Source organism: Chlamydotis macqueenii, chromosome 2 (genome assembly GCF_036417535.1).
Source record: "Chlamydotis macqueenii isolate bChlMac1 chromosome 2, bChlMac1.mat, whole genome shotgun sequence".
NCBI classification, from domain to species: Eukaryota; Metazoa; Chordata; class Aves; order Otidiformes; family Otididae; genus Chlamydotis; species Chlamydotis macqueenii.
In genome coordinates, this window is record NC_141557.1 from 134,529,760 (window position 1) to 134,546,253 (window position 16,494).

Genomic DNA, 16,494 nt, shown 5'->3' on the forward strand with positions numbered 1-16,494 from the left:
CGAGCGGCACCTGCCGGGGCCGGGCGGCCGCCGCGGCGTGGGTGCGGAGCGCGGGGCGGCGGAGAGAGCCGGGAGCGCCGGCTCCGCGCTGGGTCCGCTCCGGCCCCGCGCCGCCGCCACCGCCGCCGCTGCGCCCTCCCGGCTGCGAGTCCGCCCGGCTCGGGATCACGTGGCGGTTGCCGGAGGCAGAGACTAGAGAGGAGAGAAAAAAAAAAAGCGCCTCATTCCTTCTTCCACCGCCATACTGTATTTTATAGTAACTCTCATTTTTATTCCTCCCTTTTACTCCCGCTCGGTGAGTACCTTTCCGCTGACATTCTTGTCCTCCTTTTTTTGTCCTGTTTTTTTTTTCTTCCTTTTGGTTTTTTTGGGGGTTATTTTTTTTTCTTCTTTTTTTTTTTTTCTTCCTCTTTGATTATTGTTTAAATGGATTTGATCTTTTGCTGATGACAAGTTTTTTTTCCTAGCATGCGATGGTTACTAAACTGTGAGCAAAAGGTGCTGCTGGGGCCGGGAGTCACTGGGAATGAGAAATGATAATATTAATAATACAGACTTGCCAGTCCAGCAACAACTGATATACATTTAGTAGCTATATATCTAAATATGCAACTGGTTTTGTTGTGGCACGGAAAAGCGATGTGAAATATGATGCTTATTTTTTAAAGATAAGAGAAAAGGCATGTTTCTAACTCTTTTTGCAGAAGATTTTCTCTGGTGTTGTTTTATTTTTATTTTTGGGTGTTTTTTAAGGTTTTTTTTTTCGTAAAGAGATGAGAATTGCAAATGCATTTTACAGCAGTGTTTACACAGAGTTTGTGATCTTGCAATACTGGTGGAAGCCATAGAGCAAGATGTTAATTTTATTATTTTTGTTATTGTTTCTTTTTTTTTTTCCTGACACTCAGTGCAATCAGCAGGGGTTTTTTTCTTCTTCTTCTTTTTCAGTTTTTGATGCCTGTTTATAATCTGAAACTTTTCTTGCAGTGTGTAACAGTTATCATTTTTAAATACTTTTTTTCCTCCTTAAAGATAACAAAGCAAAACAGAAAGCCAAAGAGATGATGCTTACTTTTGCACATTTTGCACCTTGACTTTTTTATTCTTTTGCCAGCAGTATTTTATGATGGTTATTATTATCAGGATGATTATGATGATGATAGATATATACATATATACAAATAAATACATTTTCAAATGATGGCAGTGGAAGGTTTTCCTGGAGAATGAAGTGCGGTTTGGTTTCCTTGTCAACGGAAGATGAAGTGAACAACTGAACATCTCCCCGGTGCAGGTACTTCATCTCCTTGTAGGCGTTTCCACGCTGTGTAAATTACATTGTGAGAATTTTTTTTTTTTAAAGAAATCTCTTTCCACCCTTAACTAAAGGTCTCTGTGCAATACACATGAGGACTGAACTAAATATCTCTGCCTCGTGATTGCTTGGATGCGTGCAAAATGTTGCACGAATTGAGCATAGGATGGTTAAACTGAAGAGAGGTGTTTTATGTGCTGTGTTGTACAGAGGGGAAGGCAGCTGGGGAAAAAAAAAAAAAAAAACCAAAACAGACTCCCTCCCCCTCGCTCCATCCAGATCCTTCCCATTAAAAAAAAACAAAAAACAAAAAACAAAAAACCAAAAAAAAAAAACAAACCAACCAACCAACCGAACAAACCTTAAACCCCTAACCGAAACTGGGTGAAGCCTTGAGATCCTTGTTATGAGTACAAATACTTACAGGACTTTAGAGAGAAACCAAAACCCTAGCACTGTGTTGTGGTGACTCGTGTGTGTTTGTGTGTGTCTGCTTAAAAATTATCCATTAGCAAATAGCTGTGAGAGAAACAGCACGGGAGGCTCCCTCGGAGAGCTGGCTCCCTGCCACATGAGGCATATTTCGTAGCCCTAAGGGCAGCAAAACCCTTATATCCAACTTCTGCTCCTCATATTAAAAAGGCGTAAACAAGGCAGCAGGTTGCCTCTCATTCATTGGGATGGAGATTAATCAGAAGGGATATTTGCTTGAAGGTGTTTCGTTTTGTTTTGGTGATTATTAATGCTACTGGCTGACAAGGGAATGGGAAACTGTTACTTTCCGTGACGGTCACTGAGAGTTCAGGTTTGGAGGAGAAACTGTTACTTTTCATTGAGAGTGCTTAAATGCTTAACAGAGGCTGCCCCTGACGTAAGGACAGGATATTGGTTCTCTAAAATACAATTTGGAAAGATTTTTCCAGATGATGGGTTTTTGTTGTTGTGTTTTATTTTTTTTTTTTCCCAGAAAGAGATACAGTGCAATATTATGCTAAAGTTGAAGTGTTGAATGCCTGCATCTGCAGTGTTCTTTCTAATTTTCTTTATTGTGATGGGACTGCTTAATGTATTTTGTATGAACAGCTTTTAGGGCTCTATAACTGACCATAAAGATATGCTCTGTATTCAGATGTGGAAGATAAAATTACAGGGGGTATATTTATTTTCTCACTGTGGCATAAGCAAAAATAATTCCTAGGACTGCAAACACATTCAGAAGTTTGAGGATTCTAACACTTAGATTTACATTATTGTGACATAACAGCTTCCTTTAAAGTAGAAAATGTGTATAAGAAGTCTCCAACATTCTCTCATGCAATTAGACGTTGAAAACATGTATGTTGAAAAATAAATATATTCATTTGTCTTTATAGGAACATATCTATTATGTATTTATGTTGGCTTTTTCTAGCTTAAATGTAATAAAATATTTAGCACATTCATGCACAACTTCTGTTCTGACATGATGGAATACTTTTGGCAGTATATCGGGGTCAATAATCCATGTCTCTAAAGAACACTGTCTAGATATTTGTATGATAGATTATGATGACTTCTCCGAAACAGTTATGATCTGTTGGGTCAATACTCCACATTTTAAGAAGACTCAGCCTGCTTATTTTTTCATGATTTAATTTGAAAGCAAGTCATTACAATACAAGAGTGATTGAAACTTTGTCCTCCACCCCTCTTTTTATTTCCATCCCCTCTTATTTTTAAATTAAATTTTTTCTTTAAATTATGTGGAACCGCAAAATATTTTTGGTATTGCTAAAGCACTGAAATAAAGTAACTAGGCTAGCAGTTTCCCGAATGATGTTCCTTTTGTCCTTTCTGTTAATATTGCAGGTGTGTTGTGTGTGTAATTTTGTATAGATAGTTGCTGACTGAAGATCTAATCCTGCTCACCTAGTCTTATCTTGAAGTCTGAGAAGGAAATTTTTAGGAATGCACTATTTTCTGCACCCAGATTTTATCTACAAAGCACCTGTTGTCTGAGTAGCGTGGTAATTAATGTACATACATTTCATTTGCAGCAATCTAAGGTTGTGTGATTTCATTTGTATCAAACAGCTTCAGGACTTTAAAATAGGAATAAAGGACCTAATTTTGAAAGGGGATACCTCTGCCTCCTGCAGTATGTGGGCACAGTGGGGTTTGGGTTGGTGGAATTGGTTCCAGCTTGCAGTTTCCATAGTTATGCTACGACTAATGCACATTTGGAAAGCCATAGTTTCTGTAAAAGACAATTGTCCATTTGTACTTTTGAGATGAATAAAAATTTTGTCTAAGAATTGCAGTGTTGTTTCTACAAGTGATGACATAATTATATTTCTTATGTTTGGTATGAGAGGTACTTGTACTGCCTTAACTCCTGAAAGTGATGAGTGTCCAGACTTAAATGGCATCTTTGTTTTTCTTTTACGTCTGTTTTGGTATTCAGGAGAGCTTTGGAATTTAAGATACATTTGTCAGGGTTTGTAAACTGAAAGCTTTGGAAAGTAATTTTTCTTTTCTTCCTCCATAACTATTATTAGCAGGACTAACTAGCAAATAGAAGTGTGACAGGTGAGCAGAAGTTACTAACTGTATGGTGCCCAGAGTGCTGACTCATAAATACATGTTTTGAGCTGCTGTCATAGAATCATAGACTCATAGAATGGTTAGGATTGGAAGGGACCTTCAAAGGTCATCTAGTCCAAACCCCCTGCAAGAAGCAGGGACATCCTCCACTAGATCAGGTTGCTCAGAGCCCTGTCCAACCTGGCCTTGAATGTTTCCAGGGATAGGGCTTCCACCACCTCTCTGGGCAACCTGTTGTAGTGTTCTACCACCCTCACTGTCAAAAATTTTTCCTAATATTGAATTGGCAACAGAAGCGTATCTTCTCCCTGTTTTCTGCACAGGAGGACTAGAGAGGTCTGTGAAGTCATCAGCTCCATTTTGCTGTGATGCTAGGCTGGTCTTCTTATTTTGTTCAGATTCCAGCAAGCTCTAGTTTAAATTTAGCTGGACCATCACTCCCACTGCACCTCTTTGAAGGCTGGGCACAGCCTCACTCTTCAGGCTGTTAGAAACCTCATCCCTGTCCTAAATTTATTCTCAGACAGTTTATGCTCCTTTATTTTTGTGCCAGTGATGTTCCTAAACAGTAAGGTTCCTTCTCCACATCTCTGCTCCTCTTCAGACTATTATTCTAGAGAGTGATCACCACCCCTTTTGACTCACATTTGCTGCGTTTACTGGGGAGAGGTTCCCAATAGCATTGCTGGTGTTGGGAAGGGATGTTGAGGCTGGCTCCCCAAAGTCATGCTGCAGCAGAAGCAGGGCAGCTGCATTCCAATTCCCAAGCTGGTTTGTTCTGCTTTCAGCTGCAACCATGGCAGTCCAGTTTCTGGCTCTCATTTCAGCCTGGCTGTTTCCAGCTGGAGCTGGACTGTGGACATGGACACGCCTTCTTCTGGTGAAACAGGCTTTGCGCCATGCAAACCTTCCCATTACTCTTCCTAACTCTTCTGAATTTCTCTGGCTAGTACGTAACAGCAAAGGGCTCTCAGGAATTTCTCCTGCAACACTGATTTTTAGAGTCCCAAAAGTCTTCTACTTACTGTTTTAGTATTTTGTATTCATACCAGCGAGGGGAACCTGAATGGGCTTGAGCCAATGCTGTGTCAGGGACTACCTTCTATCAGGAATAAATGTGAAAGCTGGCTACAATGCTTTTAAAAATATCTTTTCCTTATTAGTTTCTTCCCAGGTTGCTTATATGTTAGCTCTCTAGACTTCTAAAGCGCTATACTAAAAGCAATTTATTTCTCTCTTACAGTGCAATTTTTTCTTGTTTTCTTCATTCCCTGCATTGTGGATTTTGAAAGATAAAAAGATAAAAAAAGCTTAATAGTGTTTAAAGTGTGGGATTGTAAAGACTGATAGGTCTGCCCTCAGATGAATGTTTTTAACTTCCCTTGGTCTTCTTAGAAGATGTGGTGCTTTGTCAAATTCTGGAGCTGAATCCTTTGTTTTAAGTACTTACACAATTTCTGAACAGAAGGCTAAAGATGGCTATTTCCTGATGAAAAATTATATAATCCGGGACACTGTCTACATAGTCATCCAGTGTGCAGCTTCCTTAAACTCCGATTCAGACTGACAGAATAAAACAAATTGCTGCTTTTAAATTTTATGAAGATTACAGTGTAACATTCTCACCTTTGTTAACATACCAATATTATTTTATGATCTTTGAACAATTACCTGAATAAAATGGCTTAAAGTTTGTTATTTTGCATATACACACATTAGAATAATTTGTACCATTTTTCTTTTTGTCTTTACTCTTTTCTATTTCAAAATGACACTAATCTCTGTAATGTACTTAATCCTTCAAAAGTATTTATACTGCAGTTTTAGAAGTATTTTCTGAGAAAGCTTATTTATGAACAATGAAGTGTGATTTTCCATCTCAGTGAATCACCTGCCAACAATTAGAACAAATAATCAAGTATTCAAATTATTAAGTAAATCTCAGGTTGCTTAGCGTGAATACAATTAATTTGTTTTTATTGTTGTGGCATTCTGGGATTAAAAGATAGATAGGTTGATGAATAGATAGAATCAGATAGATAATTTTAGAGATGTTTTTAGTATGATAGAGAATTAATGGGAATCTTACATTAATTAATTATCCCTTAGGGCTTAACCAACACTTTTGTTTAAGAACAAACAGTTCAGCTTTCTCTGTGTGGTAAATTTCTGCACACTGAGATTATCTTTTGCCACTTGACAAAAGCTGCAGTTAAATTGCCTCCTTGGTACTCCTCCCTGTGCCTCCCCAGCATCCAGCCCAGGCTCCTTGCCTGCCGGCTGGCCTGCCAGAACGTCAGGGCTCAGCCATTCTGCAGTTGCACTTCAGTTGCAGGAACAGATTTTTTTTTTTTTTTTTTTTTTTTTCCCTCTGGTGTAGTTTTTCATGATTATGGTAGTAAACATAATAATTTCTACTCTGACTTGGCTGGTAGAGGTTTGAAGAAGCAGAGGTGGATTTCGTATAAGTGATCACCAGCAGTGGATATGAACATGGTGGAATATGAATGACACTCCCCAAGGTCTTTATTTTGCCTTTGCACACTCGTGAGTCTTTCTTCCAAAATACCCAAAGCTCTGATTAAACTTGGTTTACATCAGTGGCCCTTCCCAAGTGGGCTTCTCCTGATGTCAGTGATTATTGTCTCTACTGACGTGCAGTCTCTGAGCAACCATGTCAATACTGAGCTCTGAAAACAGCTGAGACTTTGCATGGACAATCCTGTGGCTCTCTGAGAACTGCTTGGACAGCCATAGCTTATAAAAGGCAGTACAAGCCATTATTATTATTTAAAGAACAAGAAACCATAAATACGATATTTATTAGAACTTGATAATTATTAAATGACTTGGTGAAAGTCAGGTCCCAATCTTCCACCTGTACCCCATACCAACTGCCTTTGTTTCAGCCTGTTCAGTCACATCGGTTGTTCTTGTCAGGATCCTCCCTTGAGTCAGGCACGTGCTTTGTGTTGTGCAAGGTCAACCAAAAGGGGCTATCTGGCACAAATCAAATATTAATGGGATTCTTCACCTGACTGAAACAATGTAGAAAAATGATGTTCTGTAGAAAAACATCGCACTAGCACAGTTCATTCAGCAAAAGGTGTCTTCAATTTTGCTGAGAGTTTTGCCTAGAAGCTGAACAGCATCTATGTCAAATAGATACAAGACACATCTTGTTAAATAGTGGTAGGTTTAGGATTTGGAAGAGGCATTACACATGTATACCTTGCATACAGTATTTTTAGGCTGACTTAAGAGTTGGAGTTTCAGTCTCAAAGAATTACATTTGCATACCATTGACAGTGCTGGTCCATCTCTCTGTTTGATGCTCAAAGGTTCTAAAATGCTTGTGCTATCCTAGGCATCCTCTGTATTAGAACAATACAAATGAACAAAATGCAAAAAAAAAAAAATATATAAAATGCATGAATGTAAGAAAGTTTCGTACATTTTTGCATGCTGGACTTACTGTCAAGGGTTACTGAATGCTAATAGCTCTTCTTGTGGGTAGAGGTGGTTATAGTAATTCACTGACTGCTACAATGAAACACTGTGTTCTTAGCAATTGCAGCATCATGCTTCTGAGCTTGATCTATAATGCAGTTACTTTTTACAAATTAATGGAAGTTCTACCTAGTTAGAATATTTCATTAAAAGGTCCTTCACCCAATAAGTATTAGGATAAAAGTTATATAACATTTAAAGATGTTTTGTGTGAACTGTCACGCAGTGCCTATGAGATAGAGACCCTGAAGATACAATTAAACAAAAACTTCCTGTTTGGTTACTTACAAAAGGGATTAATTATACTGTGTTTTACGTAACAAAAATATCAGTGTTACATCTAATTTCTCATCTTGTATTTGCCACTGATTTCATATGGTAAAACCCAACACTTGTGATGTTGCACAGTAGGTCAGTTTTGTAAGGTACTCTCTACAGTGTAAATTCATATCATTTTTTTTTTTTCCAAACTGCAGAAGAAGAAGGATGTAATTATGTTTTCTTCCTGCCTGCCTAACTTCCAGTTAAGTGGGAGTTCTGTAAATGGGACAACTGCAAGATTGGCCCTGAAGAGGTTAGCATCTCCTAGTTCTGTGCTTGTCAAGTGTAGACAATTAATGCACTATGCACAACGAAAAGAGAAACTACATTTAAATTTTGATGTTATGTTACTTTTGCTTTAGGGAGATAGTTCATCAGGACATTGATGCTATTTTTATTGTTTATTATTTCATCAGCAAAGCATACTATGTTACCATTTAGCAGGATGTGCCGTGTTCTGTTGGGTGATGTATAAACAGAACAGTGCAGAATTAAACCCTGGCCCTATTACAATCAGTGATACATATGCTGGTCAAAATTTCCTGCCAAAACATTTTTTTTTTTTCTGTAGATTTTTGATAAAGTGGCTCACACAAAAGGCTCAATTCATCTCACTTAACCTTGCTGTTTAAAAAAATAGCTTTCAGAGCTAAGCTAGTCATCATTTTAGCCATCTAAAAGTTAGTCATTGAATTCTAACACAGTTGCTCAAGGCTTTGTAGTCAATGGAGATATATAGACACCTCCAGAGAATTACAGATTGCATCCCAAGAGAGGCATCTATGGGTAGCTGAGATAAACAGCCTTCCTAAAACACCTCTCTCTTTTCACTGATGAGAGAGAGAATCTAGATGAGACATTTAAACTAGATTCATAACTTTTTGGTGGATGAAATTAGAGGAGATTAATCTCATGGGATTTTTTTTTTCACTTGTATCTGTTTAAAGACTAATTTCTTAATGAAATATTTATTTGAAAACTTTGGTTTTTGGCTACTAGAATCTTCATGGCTTTAAGTTTTTACTTTAATTTCTTTGCAACTTCTGCAGTAATTTTTAAATAGAAATGAAAATGTCTTTTTAAACACTTTGAATACATTCTGGACCATGACAAAATTCACAGTTGCTTCACCCAAGTTTCTGACTCTGTAAGGTAACCCTACAACCTGATCCTTCAATAAGTTCTCCTCATAGAGTCCTATTCTAAAATCCAGGGTCCTGAGTAATTGGGTGCAATCATGGACTTCACTTCAGAAACCTTTGAAAGTAATTGAAAGATTAGGATTATGTGGGTGGCAATGGAATCAGCTACTTGCACTTTACATATGTAAATGAATGTAGATATATAGTCACAGTGTTAAAAAATCATTAGTAGATCAACAAACACCAGAAGACCTGAGTTTTGAAGTTCTACATGGCTCTGAAGAAGGCTTTTAAAACATAAAAGAGCAAAAATGAGTTTATTAACTGAGATGATTCAGGCTATTGACAGCATGTTGCTAATATCCTCGCGTGCATGCTTGTTACAAAAGATTCCAGTAAAACCTGTATTTTTGAATATCCAGATAGATTTTATTTTTCCCTGTCTCAGGTAATTTTCTAGAGAAGTTTGGAATTTCGTAAGACTGAATGTTAACCTTTGTATAAATTCATTTTAGATCCGGTTTAGATCCGTCCCAAGTCGTTGCCAGTAGCAGGATCCAGAAGCACTGGCCAGTTTGTACCACTGCCTCATATGCTGTAATATCACCCTCGAAAACTGAGTCCAAATTAGAAATGAACCATTGGGTATAATAGGAATAAGCACAAAACTCAGTATAGTAAGAGTTAATTGCCCAAATACCATAGTGTCACTACCATGATAAAGTAAGATGCAGCTGTGAGCTCTGACAGCCACATTATAATGGTTTGTACTGATTCAGAAATCTTACAGCCTTGTCAGAATTGAGAAAAGGAGTTAAAAAGTTGGAGTTCTCAGCACTTTGAAATAACAATTTCAATAAGCACAGTAATACGCTCTGGGGACTATAAACTGTTAGATGCAGCTACCGTGTCATGTTATACACTTCACCACCTCTTGGTCTTTATCTTTGTTCCTCGTAATGTGTCTATATTTCTACCTTAGGTTTTTGTACTGTCCCTCAGAAATGCATTGTCTGAGCAGTATTCACATAAAACAAATTTCCAGGGATAAAACCGTTTGCTGACTTCATGAAGTTTCTGCCTCTTTTCCCTGTTTCATTTATGCACCAAAACATTCCCTTTTTCACTCATGCATATCGGTTCAGAGTTAGAAGCGTAGTGTTGTCACGGGAATATAAAGGTCTCATGACCATAGATTGCCAGGACATAGACAAGCACAACTGAATTTCTCGACGAGAGTAGGGCATACAAGCCAAACGGTGCTATTTGATGTCACTGAGTCTAACTCTGCCAGCTGCTGTGGGTGAGTACGTGGTCCAGGGACCCTGAGTGAAGAATATTTGTTCAGGGGCATGCTTGTGAAAGGAGAGATTGCAAGAAAAATAATTAGAGTTTAGTTTAAGGAAATAAGATATTTCAGGAATGCTCTTTTTTTTTTTTTTTAATTTGATGCACAAATTAACTTCCTATATAGTGTGACATTTCATCTCAGAAATTTTAAAATGGGTTCAGAAATTCTTATACTTAGTCACAAATATTAATGAATGTTGTAAATATTCATCATAATCACAGTAAGACTGGCTCCTTTTCACTTTCGGATCTTTTACAATCAAAATCAGCCCTGCCATAGAGACTCGTGTCACACTGGTCTGCAGTGACGAACAGAGGAAAGCATATTTTAAAATGTTGGATGTGTTCATTTGAATTTCTGGATCCTTTTTATCTTTTATTTGTAATGTTTTTTTATTTCAGACTTGCTGGACCTTCCCTCCTGCTCTGGACCTCTCCCCCGGCACCGGCACAGCTCAGAAGGATGAAAGAAAAGGAAGCAATAGGAGAGGGATGGAAGAGGGGAGAGGAGCAGAAAGAGAAGGAGGAGGGGCAGCAATAGAAATGGAGAAAAAAAATCTCCAGCGGTTCAGTTGAGGCTCCAGACAATGGGGATGTTTGCAGTCCTCACTCCGCCTCACCTTTCCCTCAGGCTCAGCCCCTCTCCCTCTCCCCCACCTTAGCTTTCATCAGCACTACAGATATTTCACTATTCATTTCAATTTTTTATTAAAGAACAAAACCAGAACAATTAAAGTTTTGCTAGTAACAAAATAAAGCCCTCTCCTCACAAATTGATTGTGGAGGTAGTAGAATAGACTTACATCTTTGGCCATGAGAGTATAGAATGGTTTCATACTTCATGGGTGAGACAAAAGAAGAAAAGGTTAGATTTCTCATTCCTTTTCTACCTAAGGTGAGCCCTTTAAATCAGCATGCACATGACTCTGTGTTTCAGTTTTATTCATCTAGATCCAAAAGCAGACTTTTTGGTGGCCTTTATTTACTTATTTATTTTTTACCTTCCCTTCATTCAAAATTTTAGTTCCAGGGGTCCTTCTTACTCCCTATCATTTTACTAGGAGTATAAATTAAATTTTCAGTGTATTCAGCTTTGTAGGCCAAATATTCCCACCAGAGTAAAAAATGCAATGTGATTTTTTTTTTGCTGTGAAGTGTGAGTATCAGACAGACAAGAAATAAGGACCTCACTACTCACAGCACTGCTCCGACACTGGTCCCAACATCTGACCTTTCTTCTCAGATGGGCAATCAGCCACTGTGAAGGTAGAGGAGTACTCAGATTAAAAGGACTCTCTGGCCAAACATCACCTGCCTCCTCACAGCCATTCCCACCAGGAATCCCTTCTACCTGACAAGGTTGATTTAGGAGTATGAATAGAATGAGTAGATCCAGTAATTAGTCTTTCTAAGAAGTTATTTCCTAAATCTAGAGCTTAAATTGGTCCTATGGCTCCCACATTCCAATCTGCCTGATACAAAAAAGCCAAAGGGTACCCACTGGGCCAGTAAAAACCAAAGCCCAGTTGCAAATTTGCAGACTCAATTATTTAAGTGGAAAATACTAAGAATTCCCAATTGCTTATTATATACTATAATATGTTATGATATCTGAGTGAAGAAAGCTGTTAGATGTCAACAGATTCTGGATAGAACAGGTAGTTATTACAGAAGCTGGTGGAACAGGTCCAGAGCAGAACGATAGGTCCAAAAGGCTGAAATAAGTTTTATATCCTAGAGAAGCTTTTAAAAAAAAGTACTATAGACAAATTTGTTAGGTATTGTGAATATCTAGATATAGTAGGTCAAATACAAACATGCTATAAAATAAAAATACAGTACATAAAACTGCAAGAAAATAATTACTTCTTTCAGGGATTTTATGTTTAAGGATATGTTATATATTATTAATGTTTAGGAGAACTTAATTTTACATTTTCTTAACGATGCATTGTAACCTGATACAACTGACTATTGCTTTGTTACCTGACTAGAAACTTTATTGATTGTATTGATTGGTATTGATGTCGACCTAATGTATTTTTTTTTTTTTACATTTTGTTTAGATTAGGATTATTTGTGCCCAATTTATATGAGTCACACACTTGAAAAGTATGTTTCTGATTTCAGCAGACTATTCACAGCCTCTGAACTTGGTACTTTGGGTCTTGGGGCAGCCTGTACGAAAAGTGGGCACCTTGGAGGAGCCCTTTGGGACAACACAGTGAGATACCCAGATTCCCTGGAGAACCATACTGAAAGCTGTGGCTGTCCCACAGGATCACCTGGAGCTCCACCATACACCTAGATGTGCTTGTCACATAGTATGTCCATCCTCCTGCTTGAACCAGGGAACTGGTTTTGACACATCCTTCCCCTGGGATTCCTTAATGGGGGAGGGTTCACAGAAGGCTTCCCTGGGCCTTCAGGGAACTTATGGTCTGAGGTGGAGTTTATTTCTTTTAAGGCAGGTAGCCCTGGAGGAGGCAATCTGCATACCTCTTGGGGATTTAGACTATGTTTTCCAGCCTTAAGTGTCATTTAAGGTCAGTTAAGGGAAGCCTACTTTAACTTTAGGTGACTTTAGCTGACAATACAGCAGTAGTAATGCAATTTGAATCTCACTCTCAACTGCTATTGAAATGCAATGCAAGGTATCTCATGCTTCAGAATTTAGAGTTATTTGCAAGTGGGAAGAAGTCTGACTTTCTTGCTCCTGTAAGTAGACATTTTGAAGCCACTGATGTTGGTAAGATAAGATGAAGAAGGAGCTGTGGAAACAGATCTGGAGCAAATGTTTTTCAAATCAGAAGTGGAGTGATGATGACTTCCTCGGAGTGACTCAAATCCTTTGCCTTTTCTCAGTCTTACCATGTTATCATCTCTGTCACAAATATTATATATTTTAACTTTGTAGTTTGCTTTGCAACTTTTATCTTCTCCTTCAGAGTATGACACAATAATTTCATATAGCAATTGCCATTTCACTTCAAAATGTAACTACAGTAATCCATAATCATAAATTTCTTTTATGGCCAGCTGTTTGCTATTATGTTTTACAGCCTTGCAGTGCATCAGTAAAGTATCTTTATAGAAGTGGAGTAATAGAGTTTGCACCTTTGAAGCTAGGAACTTTCTAATGAAAACTTTGAAAGCTTTGATCCTGTTCTGAAAGGCTAGGATCTTTTGCATATGTTTATAATCTGACTCTTTCAAATTAAATGCTTTCTGACCTCTGGAATGTGATATAAAATATATCTTGTGATATTGGATGCTCTATGTAATGTGTAAGTTTGGAAATAAATCACATTAGTCTTCTGGTATTAGACTTTATCCATGAAATTCAAAGCAAGATTTTCAAATTATGATATTCTCCTGTTAACTGCTGCTCACACAGAACAAGAAGCATATGTACTTTTGAAAGTCAAGAGAATTTTGGCCATCTCTACTAAGTACAGAGTTAAAGGCCCAACTTTAGCATCTTTATGGAAGACTTTATGTGCACAGAATGTAGATTACTGTATGTGATGGCAATCTCTTTTTGGCCTAGAAAACAGAATTGTGGTGGAAACGGCTGAATGAAGACTGCCATCATCTTTAATAAGATACTTCATATATGAAAGATATTTTAAGTAAATATGCCAAAGACAAGGCATAGCAAGTACACTTTGAACATGAAGTGTATAGCTTTCTATGTCTAGCTTGTAGCAAGACATAGCCCACAGAGAAACTAGGAGTCAGGTACTGCTCTCACTTGCAGTTTTGCAACACTTTTAACATGAGTCCATTTGGATTGTGCCATGACAGAGTTTTATCTGAGGACATGATTTCTTGTTTTGATTAACTGCATTAAAGATGAGAAATTGTGCATGATGATTTCTTATCTAAGTCTATTTCCCAGTCGCATGCGTTTTGAATAGTGTAGAGTGGACCATGCTCTCTAGAAAGTGTACCTGTGTAACTATATGTACGGATGCTCCTCATTTTGTAACTAAGTCTGTAACAATATTGTTATTGATTTAATTGGGAGCTTCAGATCAGGCTTCTGTTTTCAATGCAATAGGATGTGTTTCTGATATAAAAGTGGAACTGGGTATTAACTCAAAAGAACAGACAGTCTGATACCTGGTGAATTGGAGGTTCTGAAGATGGCATAATAAAAATCTGATTTAATATAAAAAAGGCAATGTTGTTTTTCCTAGTAAATGACTTGGTATATATTTTTTTCTGATATACTAAAAGTGAAAAAAAGAGCTGATGTAGTGGGTCAAACTCAAAGTCTAGCTAGCTCATTATTCTGTTTCTGCTAGTAGTAAAGAATGAGAAAAATTGTGCTCTCACAAGAGGCTACTTTCCAGAAGAATATGTAAAATACCAGAATAATGATGCAAGAATATACTATACTGACCTATAGTTTATTTATAATTTATTTTCTAGTTTATCAATATTAATAAATTTATACAGAAATTGATACCTTGTACAATTAGATATATATCAGGACAGATCACACTATCTTACAAAAGTAAGTATAAAATCTATTAACAATCATATCAACTAACAGCAACCTTGTGTTATCTAGAAAAACAAAACCTTAAAATATACTTTATGAAAGTATATTTAGAATGTGTGTTTAAAGCAGAAAGACAGTTTTAAAAATAAAATAAATATATGCATTTGCAATGTATTTGCAAGATGAAGAAGTAGGAATATATTATTAGATTAATATTGCAGTTCAGATCAAACTCCTGAAGTAATTTCAAAATATAGGAGTTTGTAATTTCCTAAATTCTGGGACTTTCTAACTTGATATTGCTTGACTTTGCAGACCTACTTAACTTTTTGTTAAATAGAATGTTTTTTGAATGTATATGTATATAATCTACATTTAACACGTTGAGGGAGGTTACATGTCTGGACACATATATTTGAAGTTCCATTATGAAATATGTAATGATAATAGCATAAAAAGACAATTATTTATGAAAATTGTTTCGAGCATTGCCTTGTATCTTCTTATTGAAGCTATAAATTTGAAAGTTTTCCATATTTTCTCTTTGCATCTTTGTATGAGAAAGTAAACCAGTAAGACTGTAAAGTAGAAGTGAGCTTTAATGAACCACTCAAGCTTGGTCCTATCTGTATCCCAGTAGAAATTCTGAGAGGAAGTCCTCTGGTTTTTGTGAACTTCAGTTTCCCATATGTGTTTTCCTACTTACACTTAGAACAGTAAAATTTCTTTAAGGACTTACTGTGTTAGTCAAATTTCATCTAAGGATTTTAGAGTATTTAAGCTTTATAAATTCTTCTCATTTAAGTAATAATAACATAAGAAAACTGTTATTGATTTGTGTTGCCAAAGTGCATAGAAGCCCAGCCATGAAACAAGACTAGCAAGTTATTAGAAAAATAGAGAGCAAGCTCCAACCTCAAAACCGCATGATTTATATGCCGCTTGCAACCCACCATGAGTGCTCAAGATTCTTCAGTAAAGTATGTATTCAATAATGACAATTATTTTTTCAAAATAATATACACAGTGTAAGTATTTAGTCTTTTCAATGTGAAATAATCTAAAGTATTTACATGCTTTACCTCTGTGAACTCATTCAGTCACAACCTCTCACCAGCAGTATATTGAAAAGATAATTGGTGAAAATATCCTTATCCATTTAAAAATACTATTACCAATTTTTATCTCATGTTATATATTTTGTATGTAAGTCTTCTGTATACTTGAAACACAGTATCATTGTCCTTGTATCCTTTTTATAACTCCCTAGATAGTTCTTTCACTTGGACTTTTTTTTATGTTACTATCTTTCTCAACACCTTTTAACACAGCTCAATCTAAAAAAAAAAAGGGAAAAAAAAAGGGTTTTTATAAATAGAATAATAACAGTGTATTTCAAAGCAGACGGAGCAGAAAGACATCAAAGCCAAGTTAACAAATAGTGAAATTACTACAGTGAAATCTTCAGAAAAAAAATCCTACAGCCATTTTGTAGACAAAATTTTAAAAAGATAGGCGACTAATTTTGATTTTTAAATGAGCTGACTTTCATGGAAGTAGTTATGTCCCAACAGTTAAAAAGAATCTATGAGAAGCTGCTGAATTTGTTCCTTCATCTACCATATAGGATATATACACATATATTATGTATATATATATAGAGAGAGAGAGATAGATATCCTATATCTAACATATTCTTATCTTGTATGATATGTTGTGTAGGATAAGATTAAAAGTTCTGTTTATTTGCAACAGAGAGAGTA

General features: G+C 36.7%; 1 protein-coding gene across 3 annotated transcripts in view; it reads left to right on the forward strand.

Moving 5' to 3' along the window:
- Window positions 1–215: 215 nt before the first annotated feature.
- The window catches only part of RALYL (RALY RNA binding protein like), a 405,974-nt gene continuing 389,695 nt past the window's right edge, over window positions 216–16,494 (forward strand). For 2 of the 3 annotated variants that reach the window (XM_086742442.1, XM_086742444.1), the window contains exon 1: window positions 216–295. The gene's annotated coding sequence lies outside the window, so the exon portion shown is untranslated. Of the gene's footprint in view, window positions 296–1,207; window positions 1,295–16,494 lie in introns of all 3 variants that reach the window. The other variant, XM_086742443.1, reaches the window with a different exon arrangement.